Genomic DNA, 15,399 nt, shown 5'->3' on the forward strand with positions numbered 1-15,399 from the left:
AAATCTGATGTGATCCTGTCCTGGTTTTAAATTGAGACGCAGAGCTCCTGAGAGGACAGCTGATGTGTGTCCATGTTTGGGAGCCACACTGCGGCTTCCCTTGGCCCCTTTAAGCGGCTGCCTGTACCTGGCCAGGGAAGACACAGGTGAGATAGGCCACAAGTGCTTCCTGAAACTGTCTCCTCCTGCCTCCACTTGACCTTAGCTTTGCAAATCCTGGGGGCTTTGTGGGCACCTCTGGGATGCAACTTGTTGGTTTCATGTCCACTTTGCCAGGACCTGCCAGCAGATATGGGCTGCTTGTCTTCTTTGTCCCCAAGTCCCTATGTACCTCCTGATGGTCTGTGGCCTGGATGGGATGGAGTCCTCTGCACCAGGCACCTACTTAAGGCTCTACCCACCCACCGCTCCCATTCTCTCTGCTTGTTACTATAATCCCAATTTTCAGAGGAGGAAACAGCTCATAAAGGATCAGTCATTTTACTCAAATTCAGCTGATCTGAACTGAAAGCTTTGTCGTACTTACAACTTTCTCCTCTGGATGACATTTTTTTGGCTCCATGTTACATTCTCCACTAGACTGTACACCTTTTGAGCTCAAGGGCTGTTCTATCCATCCAGCCCGGTCTTACACATTGATGTTGCTGAAAATGGATGAGGATGGATGGACAGATGGATGGATGGATGGACGGACGGATGGACAGACAGATGGATGGATGGATAGGTGGATGGATGGATGAATGGATGGATGGATGTTGGTGAAAATTAAAGGGAAACAGGATGATATTGATAGAATTAAGGGAAGTTTCTTTTGTATGTAACTTTTATTCTGATTATAATGTTGTTACATGATCCTAAACATCCAAATACAGGAATGTAGAATATATCAGATGAAAGCCTTCCAAATTCGACTCCTCAGAGTTAACCATTATTAATGGTTTGGTATATGTTCTTCAAGATTTTTTCTATGTATATACTGGCATATAATTACGTACAGAATTCTTTTCAAAAACTGAGTTCACATGATATGTGTTATTCTGCATCATTTTTTTTTTCCAGCGAGCGTTCTGGTTTGGATATGCAGTCTTGTTCTTTTTTTGAATGGCTGTGTTCTATACATGGTTCTGCATGTAGCATTTTGCTTAATGAATCCCCTATTGATTGGCATTTGTGTTTGTCCTCATTTTTTTTGAAATTACAAACAATGCTGCAACAAACATCTTTAGAGGGAAGATAATTTTAAAAGGAGTGTGTCCAGGTGAGGAGGAAAAGCCAGCAGGATGGAGAAGAGTTGTCACGTGTGCAACAGACAGTCAACCTGACAGAGCCACTTGCCCAAGTAGGGAAATAAAATATAAACAAACTTGGATTCAAAGTTAGATTCACTTTCTCAAGTAGGGAAAGTGAATGAACCAGGGGGAGCAGTGGGTGCGCTTGCAATTTAGGAAGGGAAGGGCCACCTCTCCTTGGAATGAGAATGAATGCAGATAGGCTCTGTGAGGAAAGAATCTGGGTTTTGTGAGATGATGACGAGGTCGGTGACATGAAACATGCTTTGACGTAGAGAGGACAGAATTGGAGGACGCGTCTGTTGGTGGCCTTCAGATTTCTTTGTGATATAGGAGGTGAGGTTGTGTGCTGGGAACAGGGCACCTGGTAGAGGGGTCAGTAGCAAATGCTGAAAATATGTGGGAAGGTTTTGGAGGCAGCCACTTGATTCAAATATATGAGGGCTGTTTGAAAAGCACAAGAACAACCTGTTAGGTTTGAGGCCCAGGGCTCGGCATGGAGAAGATTTCAGAAGGGCCATTCCTGTCGTTTCGGCTGCTTCTCCATGGGGTCTTCATTTCATTCCTCACAATCTCAGGACCTCTTCTGCCCTTCCTCCCGATATGTTTTCTTTCCTCCTTTTTTCTAGTTCTCTTTTGCAAGTCTTCGTATCTCCAGAATCGGTGCTTTTGGCATTCGAGGAAGGCAGTTTTGTTTCTTCCTTTCACACCTGCACCTTTTTTTCAGGGACTTCAGAAACGCCTTCACGTGTCAGCAATGACTGAAAGATCCCAGCCAATGGCCGAGATGTTAATAACCATGCTGCCACCAGATGGCGCTCGCCACCCAATATCTTGGACTTCCTGATCAGACCGGTAGGTAATTTTTGTGTGACAACGTATAGTACAAAAGTATTTTATTTTATATTTTAAACAGGGTGTCGCTCTTTCACCCAGGCTGGAGTGCAGTGATGCAGTCGCGGCTCACTGCAGCCTCAAACTTCTGGGCTCAAGTGACCCTCCTGCCTCAGCTTCCCAAATAGCTGAGACTACAGGCACACATCACCATGCCCAGATAATTTTTTATTTTTTGTGGATATGGGGTCTACCTATGTTGCCCAGGATGGTCTCAAAGTCCTGGGCTCAAGCGATCCTCCTGCCTCGACCTCCCAAGGTGCTGGGATTACATTTAAGAAATGTGCACATGTCTAAAAGTTGTGCGTCTAGCTTTTGAGCATTTTCAGTTAAGGAACTGCAGGTTTCTAAATAAAAACAACTTTGATTCATAGTTTGCCCTGTGGGCACTAAAGTGCTTAAGATGTAAGAAAAGGAAACACCATAAAACGATCATCTTTTGCTCATCCCATTTTGGAATAAGCAGAGGATTTTAACTACATTCTATGCTAGGGAGGGGTCAATTTTATAATTGATGAATAATATAAAATCAAGCTCAGAGTTCCCAATGTGTATTCTAAATCTACTTACTGAGTTAAATTTTGAAAACAAAAGCAAAGCAAAGCAAACACAATTATATGAGAAATATACCCAGGCGAAAAATGTTCAAATAGTTAAACATATGTCTAATGTATCTGCTGTGACTTAATCCGCCAATTGAAATGCGCAGAGACATTTATTTTTTATGACTCCGTTCTGTATCTGTCTCTGAACTTTCATCCTACCTGACTCTTCAGAAGATCAGCTCAGACCCTTAGAGGAGTAGGGAGTGTGAACCCCGAAAATTTGAGACACGTCTCAGTTAATTTAGAAAGTTTAATTTGAAAACGTTGGTTAAGGCACGCCTCAAGAAGTCCTGATGACATGTGCTCAAGGTGGTCGGGGCACAGCCTGGCTTTATACATATTTGGGAGACATGAGACACCAATCAATATGTGTAAGAAGTACATTGGTTCTTCCAGAAAGCGAGGACAGCTAGAAGCAGGGACAGGGCTTCCAGGCCACAGGTAGGTGAGAAAAAAACGATTCCATTCTTTTGAGTTTCTGATAAGCCTTTCCAAAACAGCCAATCAGGATATGCATCTGTGTCCGTGAGCACAGGGATGACTGAATAGAAAGAGAGGCAGGTTTGCTCTGAGAAGTTTCCAGCTCGAATTTTCCTTTTAGCTTAGTGATTTTGGGGGCCCCAGATATTTTCCTTTTACAGGAGTCCTTGCCTCCCAGGCACTGAGTACAGCTTCTGGGTCTGATGTAGTGGCAAACCAGAGTGGGGGGTGTGGAGGGGGGCACACGATTGATTTTGTAATTCAACTCCTTCATCCCAACTCTGTGTGGAAGATCCATCATTTCTCACATAGAGTTGGCAGGGTCCCACTTTTCTCAGGTCTGACGGACCTCGCCTGATGTTTTCATGTTACCTTCCTCCCCTTCCCTCTTCACGCCTTCTCCAGAAGGGGCAGAGAAGCAGCCCTGTCCCTTCCCTTCCTGGACACCTGGTGGATGCCCTGGAGTTGCTTTGTTCCACAAGCTCCTCTATGATCCCCTAAGGCCTTTCTTTAGAAGACAAAAGCCAGCTAGCTTACTTCCCCTGCACGTGCCCCATGAGGCAACACGTACGGAGTTTAGGATCAGCTTGAATGGGTTTGAAGGAAAAGAGGAGAGATGGCATTCTCACAGATTACCTCCCGGTGTCATCTCATTGCTTAAGGCTATAAATATAAATTGTGTCTAGAGCAGGGCTTTGCAAAAGTTCCTCTTTAGGTCACCTGCATCAGGATCATCTGGGTGGATTTTTATTTAAAGCATAGATGTCAGGACTTTGCCTTCAGATCTATTAATCCAGAGGCTCTAGCGCAAGGCCTAGGCGCCCACAGGTGATTCTATTAGGCTAGTCAAGTTTGACAAACACTCAACAGAGCAAGATCAGCATCACCTGGTGGCCCAGCTTGTAAGAGATGCAAATTCCTGGGTTCCAGCTCCAGACCTACTGAGTCAGACCAGACTTACTGAATCAGAAGCTCTGAAGTGGGCCCCAGCAATCCGGTTTAACAAGCCCCTCAGGTGATTTTGATGCCTGCTAACGCTTGAGAATCCGTTGCAATCTGGCAATGATTCTGAAGCAGCGGTTCTCAAATTTGCCTGCATGTTCGAATCGCCCTCCAGCTTTAAAATCCAAAAGCTCAGGCTGTAGCCCAAACCAATTAAATCACAGTCTTTATGGTAGGACTCAGACATAGTCTCTTTTTAAACTGCCCAGGTAATTGCAAGGTGCAGGCAAAGTTAAGAACCACTGTAGCAGGTGGGGGAGTTGATACCTAAATCACTAGGACTGGCCAGGTGAAGTGGCTCACACCTGTAATCCTGGCACTTTGGGAAGCCGAGGCGACAGGATTGCTTGAGCCCAGGAGTTTGAGACCAGCCTGGGCAATATAGTGAGACCCCATCTCTACAAAAAACTAAAAACTAGCCAAGTGTGGTGGTGCACGCCTGTATTCCCAGCTACTCGGGAGGCTGAGGAGGAGGATTGCGTGTGCTCAGGAGGCAAAGGCTGCAGTGAGCCAAGACCTGAGCGCTGCAGTCCATCCTAGGCGACCGATTGAGACCCTGTCTTGAAAACAAATAAATGACTGGGACTGTCTCACAATAAATATATACTCGCTGCCAGGATATCCTGCTGTTATCCTCACCCTGAAAATCTCTGCGGTTGTAAACCTTGTTATCGATGGGACAGGGCCATCTTCTGCCTGTGTGTCTGATTTCGGGGGTCTGATGTGGAGCCTGAGAGTCAGCGTGTCTGATGAACTTCCAGGGGATGCACATGTTGCTGGTACAGGGACCATGGTTTGAGTAGCAAGGCCCCGCCCAAGGTGTCCATTACTCCCATTGCCACAGGAGCCTTCAATTGCGTCTCTCCAGCTCAGCTCTCTTTGAGCTCTGTAGACTATGGGCACCTACTGACTCAGCATCTCCATCCACTTGGTGATTCGAAGACTCCCAAATGCCATATGACTAAGACACACTCTTTGTCTCCTGCCCCTAAATACAGTCATCTTTCAGTGTTGCCTGGTTCAATTAACTCATTTTTCACATCTCAACTTGGGTGGCCTTCCTCAGGGCAGCCTGCCCCTCCTGCTCCCTGGTTTCGCTCACTTTTCCAAGTCATCACGTGAGAATTACACACTCTTACAGAAACCTCTTTCTTTCCTTTATCGCACTGGATCTCCCTCGGTGCAATAATCTGATGAATGGATTTCTGAATAAGATCCATGAGAACAGGGACTATTTCTTTTTTTTCTTTTTTTTTTTATTGCATTTTAGGTTTTGGGGTACATGTGAAAAACATGCAAGGTTGCTGCATAGGTGCATATGTGGCAGTGTGATTTGCTGCCTTCCTCCCCTTCACCTATATCTGGCATTTCTCCCCATGCTATCTCTCCCCAACTCCCCACCCCCCCCACTGTCCCCCCCACTCCCCCCAACAGACCCCCGAGTATAGTGCTCCCCTCCCAGTGTCCATGTGTTCTCATTGTTCAACACCCTCCTATGAGTGAGAACATGCGGTGTTTGATTTTGTGTTCTTGTGTCAGTTTGCTGAGAATGATGGTTTCCAGGTTCATCCCTGTCCCTACAAAGGATGCAAACTCATCATTTTTGATGGCTGCATAATATTCCATGGTGTATATGTGCCACATTTTTCCTGTCCAGTCTATCATCGATGGGCATTTGGGTTGGTTCCAGGTCTTTGCTATTGTAAACTGTGCTGCTATGAACATTCGTGTGCATGTGTCCTTATAGTAGAATGATTTATAATCCTTTGGATATATGCCCAGTAATGGGATTGCTGGGTCAAATGGAATTTCTATTTCTAGGTCCTTGAGGAATCGCCACACTGTCTTCCACAATGGTTGAACTAGTTTACACTCCCACCAACAGTGTAAAAGTGTTCCTATTTCTCCACATCCTCTCCAGCATCTGTTGTCTCCAGATTTTTTAATGATTGCCATTCTAACTGGCGTGAGATGGTATCTCAATGTAGTTTTGATTTGCATTTCTCTAATGACCAGTGATGATGAACGTTTTTTTCATATGCTTGTTGGCCTCATGTATGTCTTCTTTTGTAAAGTATCTGTTCATATCCTTCGCCCATTTTTGAATGGGCTTGTTTGTTTTTTTCTTGTAAATCTGTTTTAGCTCGTTGTAAATTCTGGATATCAGCCCTTTGTCAGACGGGTAGGCTGCAAAAATTTTTTCCCATTCTGTTGGTTGCCGATTCACTCTATTGACTGTTTCTTTCGCTGTGCAGAAGCTGTGGAGTTTGATTAGGTCCCATTTGTCTATTTTGGCTTTTGTTGCCAATGCTTTTGGTGTTTTGGTCATAAAGTCCTTGCCTACGCCTATGTCCTGAATGGTTTTGCCTAGGTTTCCTTCTAGTGTTTTTATGGTGTTAGGGCTTATGTTTAAGTCCTTAATCCATCTGGAGTTAATTTTAGTGTAAGGTGTCAGGAAGGGGTCCAGTTTCTGCTTTCTGCATATGGTTAGCCAGTTTTCCCAACACCACTTATTGAACAGGGAATCCTTTCCCCATTGCTTGTTTTTTTCAGGTTTGTCAAAGATCGGGTGGTTGTAGATATGTTGTGTTGCCTCCGAGGCCTCTGTTCTGTTCCATTGGTCTATATCTCTGTTTTGGTACCAGTACCATGCTGTTTTGATTACTGTAGCCTTGTAGTAGAGTTTGAAGTCCGGTAGTGTGATGCCTCCTGCTTTGTTCTTTTTGCTTAGAATTGACTTGGCTATGCGGGCTCTCTTTTGGTTCCATATGAAGCTTAAGGTGGTTTTTTCCAGTTCTGTGAAGAAGGTCATTGGTAGCTTGATGGGGATAGTGTTGAATCTGTAAATTACTTTGGGCAGTATGGCCATTTTCACGATATTAATTCTTCCTAACCATGAACATGGAATGCTTCTCCATCTGTTTGTGTCCTCTCTTATTTCGTTGAGCAGTGGTTTGTAGTTCTCCTTGAAGAGGTCCTTTACGTTCCTTGTTAGTTGTATTCCTAGGTATTTTATTCTCTTTGTAGCAATTGTGAATGGCAGTTCGTTCTTGATTTGGCTCTAAGTCTGTTATTGGTGTATAGGAATGCTTGTGATTTTTGCACATCGATTTTGTATCCTGAGACTTTACTGAAGTTGCTTATCAGTTTCAGGAGATTTTGGGCTGAGATGATGGGGTCTTCTAGATATACAATCATGTCGTCTGCAAATAGAGACAATTTGACTTCCTCCTTTCCTAATTGAATACCCTTTATTTCTTTTTCTTGCCTGATTGCTCTGTCTAGAACTTCCAGTACTATATTGAATAGGAGTGTTGAGAGAGGGCATCCTTGTCTAGTGCCTGATTTCAAAGGGAATGCTTCCAGTTTTTGCCCATTCAGTATAATATTGGCTGTCGGTTTGTCATAAATAGCTTTTATTATTTTGAGATACGTCCCGTCTATACCTAGTTTATTGAGAGTTTTTAGCATAAAGGGCTGCTGAATTTTGTTGAAGGCCTTCTCTGCATCAGTTGAGATAATCATGTGGTTTTTGTCTTTGGTTCTCTTTATGTGGTGAATTACATTTATAGACTTGCGTATATTGAACCAGCCTTGCATCCCCGGGATGAATCCTACTTGATCATGGTGGATAAGCTTTTTGATGTGCTGTTGCAATCGGCTTGCCAGTATTTTATTGAAGATTTTCGCATCTATGTTCATCATGGATATTGGCCTGTAGTTTTCTTTTCTTGTTGAGTCTCTGCCAGGTTTTGGTATTAGGATGATGTTGGTCTCATAAAATGATTTGGGTAGGATTCCCTCTTTTTGGATTATTTGGAATAGTTTCAGTAGGAATGGTACCAGTTCCTCTTTGTATGTCTGGTAGAATTCGGCTGTGAACCCATCTGGACCTGGGCTTTTTTTGGGTGGTAGGCTCTTAATTGCTGCCTCGACTTCAGACCTTGTTATTGGTCTATTCAGGGTTTCGACTTCTTCCTGGTTTAGGCTTGGGAGGAGGCAACTGTCCAGGAATTTATCCATTTCTTTCAGGTTTTCTAGTTTATGTGCATAGAATTGTTTGTAATAATCTCTGATGATGGTTTGAATTTCTGTGGAACCTGTGGTGATATCCCCTTGATCATTTTTTATTGCATCTATTTGGTTATTCTCTCTTTTCTTTTTTATTAGTCTGGCTAGTGGTCTGTCTATTTTGTTGATCTTTTCAAAAAACCAGCTCCTGGATTTATTGATTTTTTGAAGGATTTTTCATGTCTCTATCTCCTTCAGTTCTGCTCTGATCTTAGTTATTTCTTGTCTTCTGCTAGGTTTTGAGTTGTTTTGATCTTGCTCCTCTAGCTCTTTCAGTTTTGACAATAGGGTGTCAATTTTAGATCTCTCCTTGTTTCTGATGTGGGCACTTATTGCTATATATTTTCCTCTAGAGACTGCTTTAAATGTGTCCCAGAGATTCTGGTATGTGGTGACTTTGTTCTCGTTAGTTTCGAATAACATCTTTATTTCTGCCTTCATTTCATTGTTTATCCAGTCAACATTCAAGAGAAAGTTGTTCAGTTTCCATGAAGCTGTGAGGTTCTGGGTTGGTTTCTGAATCCTGAGTTCTAACTTGATTGCACTGTGGTCTGAGAGACTGTTTGTTATGGTTTCCGTTCTTTTGCATTTGCTGAGGAGTGATTTACTTCCAATTATGTGGTCAATTTTAGAGTAGGTGTGATGTGGTGCCGAGAAGAATGTATATTCTGTGGATTTGGGGTGGAGAGTTCTGTAAATGTCTATTAGGTTTGCTTGGTCCAGGTCTGAGTTCAAGTCCTGGATATCCTTGTTAATTTTCTGTCTCGTTGATCTGTCTAATATTGACAATGGTGTGTTGAAGTCTCCCACTATTATTGTGTGGGAGTCTAGGTCTCTTTGTAAGTCTTTAAGAACTTGCCTTATGTATCTGGGTGCTCAACAGGGACTATTTCTATTTCGGTTTACCAGTGTCTCCTCACCCTGAGCACCATGCCAGGCCCATGGTGGGCACACCATAAATATTTATTGACTGACCAAATGAACAAATGAATGGATGAATACAACCGACAGTTTCTGAATATTACATCTATGTAATGCAGAATACAAGTTTCATAGCTACAAGCTATATCATTTCAGAAATGCCTAAGGAATTGTAGAATGCAATCAATAATAATGAGTCTTGGAAATTCTTTTTTTTTTTTTTTTTTGAGATGAAGTCTCGTTCTGTCACCCAGGCTGGAGTGCAGTGGCACAATCTCTGCTCATTGTAATCTCTGTCTCCCAGGTTCAAGCGATTCTCGTGCCTCAGCCTCCCAAGTAACTGGGACTACAGGCATGAGCCACCATGTCCGGCTAATTTTTTGTATTTTTAGGGATTTCACCGTGTTGGCCAGGCTGGTCTCGAACTCCCGACCTTAGGTGATCCACCGCCTCGGCATCCCAAAGTGCTGAGATTACAGGCGTGAGCCACTGTGCCCGGCCAAGTCCTGGAAATTGTATCTTAGCCCCATGAAGGTAGGGATTCTGTCTGTCTTCTGTACAGTAGATTCATAATAAGGGGAAATCTATAAGCTTTGGTCTCTGCTCTGCAGGGAAGAGTCTTTTTCATGTCATGAGTCCAGGCACAGCACCATGTTTTACAGACCTGGCTCCTCAGTATAGACAATCTAGTTGAGAATTTATTCATGTGTTGCTGCTTCAGGATGGTACTTTAGAGGAACTTTTCTCTTCTCCCTGCATTTCGAAATCAACCCCTGAAATACGGAAGGGTGGGGACTTGTCCCTCTTCCCCTTTCTTCCTTCTTATGCTTCTCACGAGAGACGGAGTGACTTGTGGGATTGGTGACAGTGGGGAAACTGTCCCTGCTGCTGTTCCCTCAAGTCTCCTAGCTCCTGTTCTCTAGGGACGGGCTGTCTATAGGCAGAGTGCACCCTCTCTTTGTGTCTGCTGCCATAAGGTGAGCTCTCCGTGACAGGGAGCCTGCATTCTGGATTGAAGGCTTGCGTTTCTCCTTTGCTACCTGTGATTAAGTGGAGGGTTTGGAGAGTTGTAAGACTGCAAGTCCAAGCTATGGCCTATGGAATTCATGCACCTGCTTGCTCTCAGCTGCACTGTCTCCAGGGTGAATTGCTCAGCTGGAGAGAGGTGTGCGTAACCGGCTCCCTGAAGCCCCAACAATTCTCAACACTTAGGTTTATAACTAATCTATACAAAACATGGGTATGGGCTTATCAGTAATTCTAACACACACACACACACACACACACAAATATATACACTCTTGCATGTATATATAATCATATACACACATATGGACAGGTATATTTATGTGTGTATACAGAAGATACATGTGTATGTGTATGTGTGTGTATATATATATATATCTCAGCAAGGAAGCACTCCATCGTCTTTGACTTAATTAACAGACATGAAACACCGAAGCATCAAGCATTGCTTTCTAAATGGAATTCTAAATTCCCAGATGAATTTCCCAAAGTCTAGACTTGGCACAACTTTGGAGACCAGTGCCTCTTATAGTCAGGTAAGCCCTACCGAGCCCATTCTCAGAAGAAACCACTTCATATTTTTACATACAAACCCTGCTATAGTCTCCTTCAACATGGCTTTTAAGTGAAGTTTTATGAAAAGATCTGGAAGAATGTAAACTCCCATGTGACTATGGAGAACACCAATTATATCCAGAGTCAGGGGGAAATCAGGAGTAGGGGGTGGGTAGGAACAGGAAGAACTCAATGCTGATGCTTACAAGTAAGGAATTATCCCAGGGTTTTGTGCAAGTTAGTATTTGGTGCTACTTCATTCTTTTGGAGCTGCTGTTTCTCCTTCTTGTGGGATCGCAGGAAAAAGCAGAACTGGGGAAATCTGGGAACTTGGATCAACTAAAAGGGACTTTCCTCAGATAAGCTTTAAGAAGGAAGTGGTCAGCGTTCTTATGGTAGAGAGAAGATTATGAAAAATGAAAAACTATATTTTAAAAAAGCTTACAGAGATGAGCTCTGGGTATCTGGGACATTTCTAGAAAGTCTGATGGATTTAAATCTAGAAAAAACAGGAGTTTTGATTGCGAATATGTAACAAGTGGAAGAGCAATAAGTTGAGTATCACCCTTTAAATTAAAAAAAAATGTTAAATAATGTATGAATACAGTACATGAAATGTTGAACATAAACTTTATGTACAGGAGAAACGATTAGTAGAAAAAAATTCCCAGATACTGTATACTAAAAGAAAAATGTTAAAATTTTTCATTGTATGAAGAATATAGAATTAGTCTCTTGAGATGATGTTATTTATTAGCCAGGTGCAATGGCTTATGCCTATAATCCCAACACTTTGGGAGGCCAAGGCCGGCAGATCACCTGAGGTCAGGAGTTCAAGACCAGCCTGGCCAACGTGGCGAAACCCTGTCTCTACTAAAAATACAGAAATTAGTCAGGTGTGGTGGTACATGCCTGTAGTCCCAGCTACTGGGGAGGCTGAGGCAGGAGAATTGCTTGAACTTGGAGGTGGAGGTTGTAGTGAGTTGAGATCATGTCACTGCACTCCAGCCTAGGTGACAGATTGAGACTCCGTCTCAAAAAAAAAAAAAAAAAAATTTTAAAAAAGTAATAAAATAATTTTAAAAGTTATTTATGGAGTGTTTGACAGATGTCAGACCCTGTGCTGAGTATTTTTTATGGTTTATCTTACTTAGATTTACAACTAATCTATGCAAAACATGGCCATCAGTAATTGTAATTATCAGTAATTCTAATACACATACAAATATATACATGTTTTCATGCATATGTATGCATATACACACAATATGGACAGCTATGTATGTGTGTATACAGAATATATAGGTAGGTGTGTACGTGTATGTTATGTATATCTCAGCAAGTAATACTCCATCATCTTTGACTTAATTAACGGGCATGGAACACCCAAGCATCATGCACATTCAGCAACTGTCTTCATGAACTGACAGTCAAGTAAGCAAGTAGAATGAAAAAGACCTAAACCCTCAAACTATCAAGTTACTACAGGCTTCAAAATGCCATTTATAGGGTGAGGGTCGGTGACAGAAGGGAATAGTTAGTGGTTGGATTGCTCAGAAATACGAGAGAGAGAGAGAAAATGTTCAGCTAGAATGTGCAAGACAGACACTTACTGATATTCAAATGCAGTTTAAAAATGGGGGCCATTGTCTATAAAAAACGGAACTGTAGGAGAAAGAGGGTCGGTCCCCCAGTTAACTCAACGTTATACATCTACATCTGCACGTGCAAAAGGAAATTCACGACCAGCCCCATTTTGAGACAAAGCAAAAGCAATGGAAATAAATGATGACCTTCAACTTATTTTTATACTGCCCTCGCATCAGTAAACATTTAACACACGGCCCTACACATTTCTGTACTAATACACTGGGCAGATGATAAAAATAGCCACAGACATACTTGTAAAAAGATGACTGTGTCTGTTCTTACATTTTCTTCCCAAATCCCACTTTGGAAACCCATCTAGGGGTCTCAGAAGCAGAACAGCAGCACCCAGAAGGGACTTCCCACCCCACTAGGTGGCACTTGGCACCATGTAAGTAGAACCACAGCGTCTACGTATTCAGTAAGATGTTAGGGAAATTACAGTAAAAACATCCTTTTACCCACAAATGTAACCAGCAACTCTATCAGGACTTACAGGACTTCAATTCCATTAGTCACCTGCCCCTGTCTATCTAATTCTGCCCTAGTGTTCTTGTTCAAATTGTCTTCACCTTTGGGCCCTAAACAGAACTGCCAGTCCTGTATAAATTATATCTGCCCCAAAACAGTGCCCAGTGGGAAGCCGTTTGAGTTTAAGTGCAGCTCCACTCCAGGGAAAAAGTTGAGAGCACCAAAGTTTATATACAAAAGGAGGGAAATTGAGCATGGCTTGGGGGTCTGGGCTTTCCTTGCTAAAGTGATCCCTGTAATAACAGTTCCTGGTGTCCCAAAGGAAGATGTGGTACCTCCCAAACTGCTCTGCAGGCTGGTTGCTTCAAAAAGTATTCCAGGGATGCGGACTTCTGGGTCCCAGAGATTGAACAGTTGACTTTACCTCTCTGATCTCACCTTTATCTCTGAGTTAACCCATCATCTTTAAGACAGGACTGCTAATACTAGCCTCATAGAGGTGATGTGAAGATTTAAGGGAATAAATGAAGCATTTAATTTGCATTTGCTGCTTAATAGATATGACTTCCTTTCCTCCTTCCCCTCCACCCCTTACTCAGTGACATTGTCGGGATACCAGTGGCTTCATCTTGAGCCCTTCTTCCTGAGATCCTCCTCACTCCCTCCTTGCCTGTCATTCCATTTGTGGGCCTGCCCTCATGAGTAGGATCCAAAGTTGGGGTTACTTTAAAATGCATCTTCTCCATTCAGAACATGCTTCCTGTGTTCTGTTTTCTTAGGTGGCCTGTTCTGGAGAGTTGATCATCTCACAGATTAATCTATCACGATGTGTTAATGGAGAGGAGTGATGTGTTAAAACAATCCTTGGAAGGTTGTAAATTAGGAATTTCAGATATGATGCCTCAATCCAAAGACAACAGAATCAGTCATGAGAAATGCAGACCCAGAAGAGAGATGGGAGCTATAAAGTGGTATTTGAAGCATGTCACCTGTTGCTAAGTTCTGTTTGCTGGGCCTCCATCTGGACCTGGTTCAGGGATGTTACCACCGTCCCAGGGTGACAGCAGGACAACAACCTAGTTCTGAGTCCCAAAACAGCCCAAGCAATCTTCTCAGCAATGTGGTCTCCCTGGACAATGCGCCTCAGATATGGGTTCATGGAGATGTTACTACAGACTTCTTTTCTTCAAGTCAACTCATGCAATTCACTGTTATGAAATCCCCTGGTATCTATATCAGTGGTTATATGTCTTCATATGTTCATCGTATGACGTCATGACAAACATGTTAGAAATGAATTACAACCTGAGATTAAGGGAATCTCAAAGACTGAATTAGTGCTTGAAAGGCAAGATAGGTAGAAAGAGTGAATTTTAATGTGGGAGAGAGTCCAGCCAGTGTCACCTAGGGAAGATTCCACGGAGTCAGTTTTAGAAGATCATGCTCACTGAAGCAGGCGGGGGATATGTGTGTGGGACAGACTTAGGTTTTCAACCAAAAGTGCACACAAAACCACGCCTTCCAAACAGAAGCATCCACCTGCAGCAACGGCTGTCTTCTTTTCATTCTTGTGCATTGCTTGACACTTGCCGTGGGTGTTTAGAGCCAAAAAGGAAACTGAGAGGGAGGGGGAGGCAAAAGAAGAAAGGTGGGAAAGAAGAAAAACAACTGAAGCAGTGTGAAACTGCCCTGTCGTGATTTTACTCTCACCAGCGTGGGTGGCCTCTATTTCACTAGGGCCCTTTCCACACCATCTTGTGAGTTTGGGACTTATTCTCCTTCTAACCCTCCTTCACAACGTTGGTTGGCAGGTGGGTTGGTCTCTTGTTCACCTTCATTACATTGTTAACTTGGTGAATGCATTAACTTTCTGTCTTGGTGTTGTCTGAAGCACATCTCTCTTTGAGTCCCCTCAATCATGTTCTTTGATCGTTTCCTTCCCACATAGCTACTGGACTTCGGAGGGTACAGATCATTCCCAGTGTTTCTTAGGGTCAAGGGCTCCACCTTCTAGTAGATGCCAGGAGCAGTGTGTGCTAAAACTAACTGCTTCTGGGGCACAGCGACCCAAAGCTCCAAGGCAGGATGTGCTCCCACTGTGACTAAGCCTTTCCCATGAACAGCGTTCCTGCTTACTGAGCATGTGCAGCAGAGGCGGAAGAACAAATCCAACCTCAGCTCCACCCCCATGTTAAAATTGGGCCATAAATAACTAGCAGGATGTGCAACTTGGTCCTCTTGTTCACCCGAGTTAAGATGAGAAGGAGGAAGTAAATAAAAAAGCATATCTTATGGGAGGGGGAAAGGCATTATAAATGAGAAGAGTGTGTGTCCTTGCTATCCCCATCACAGCTTCCTCGGAGTTGGCCACAAGATACTCACACTCTCAGGTCGCTACAACTCCTTGCGTACTCTATATTCCTTGGCCACATGTAAGA

This window comes from Aotus nancymaae, unplaced genomic scaffold (assembly GCF_030222135.1).
Source record: "Aotus nancymaae isolate 86718 unplaced genomic scaffold, 86718_ANA_hifiasm-v0.15.2.pri h1tg000058l, whole genome shotgun sequence".
Classification (NCBI taxonomy): Eukaryota; Metazoa; Chordata; class Mammalia; order Primates; family Aotidae; genus Aotus; species Aotus nancymaae.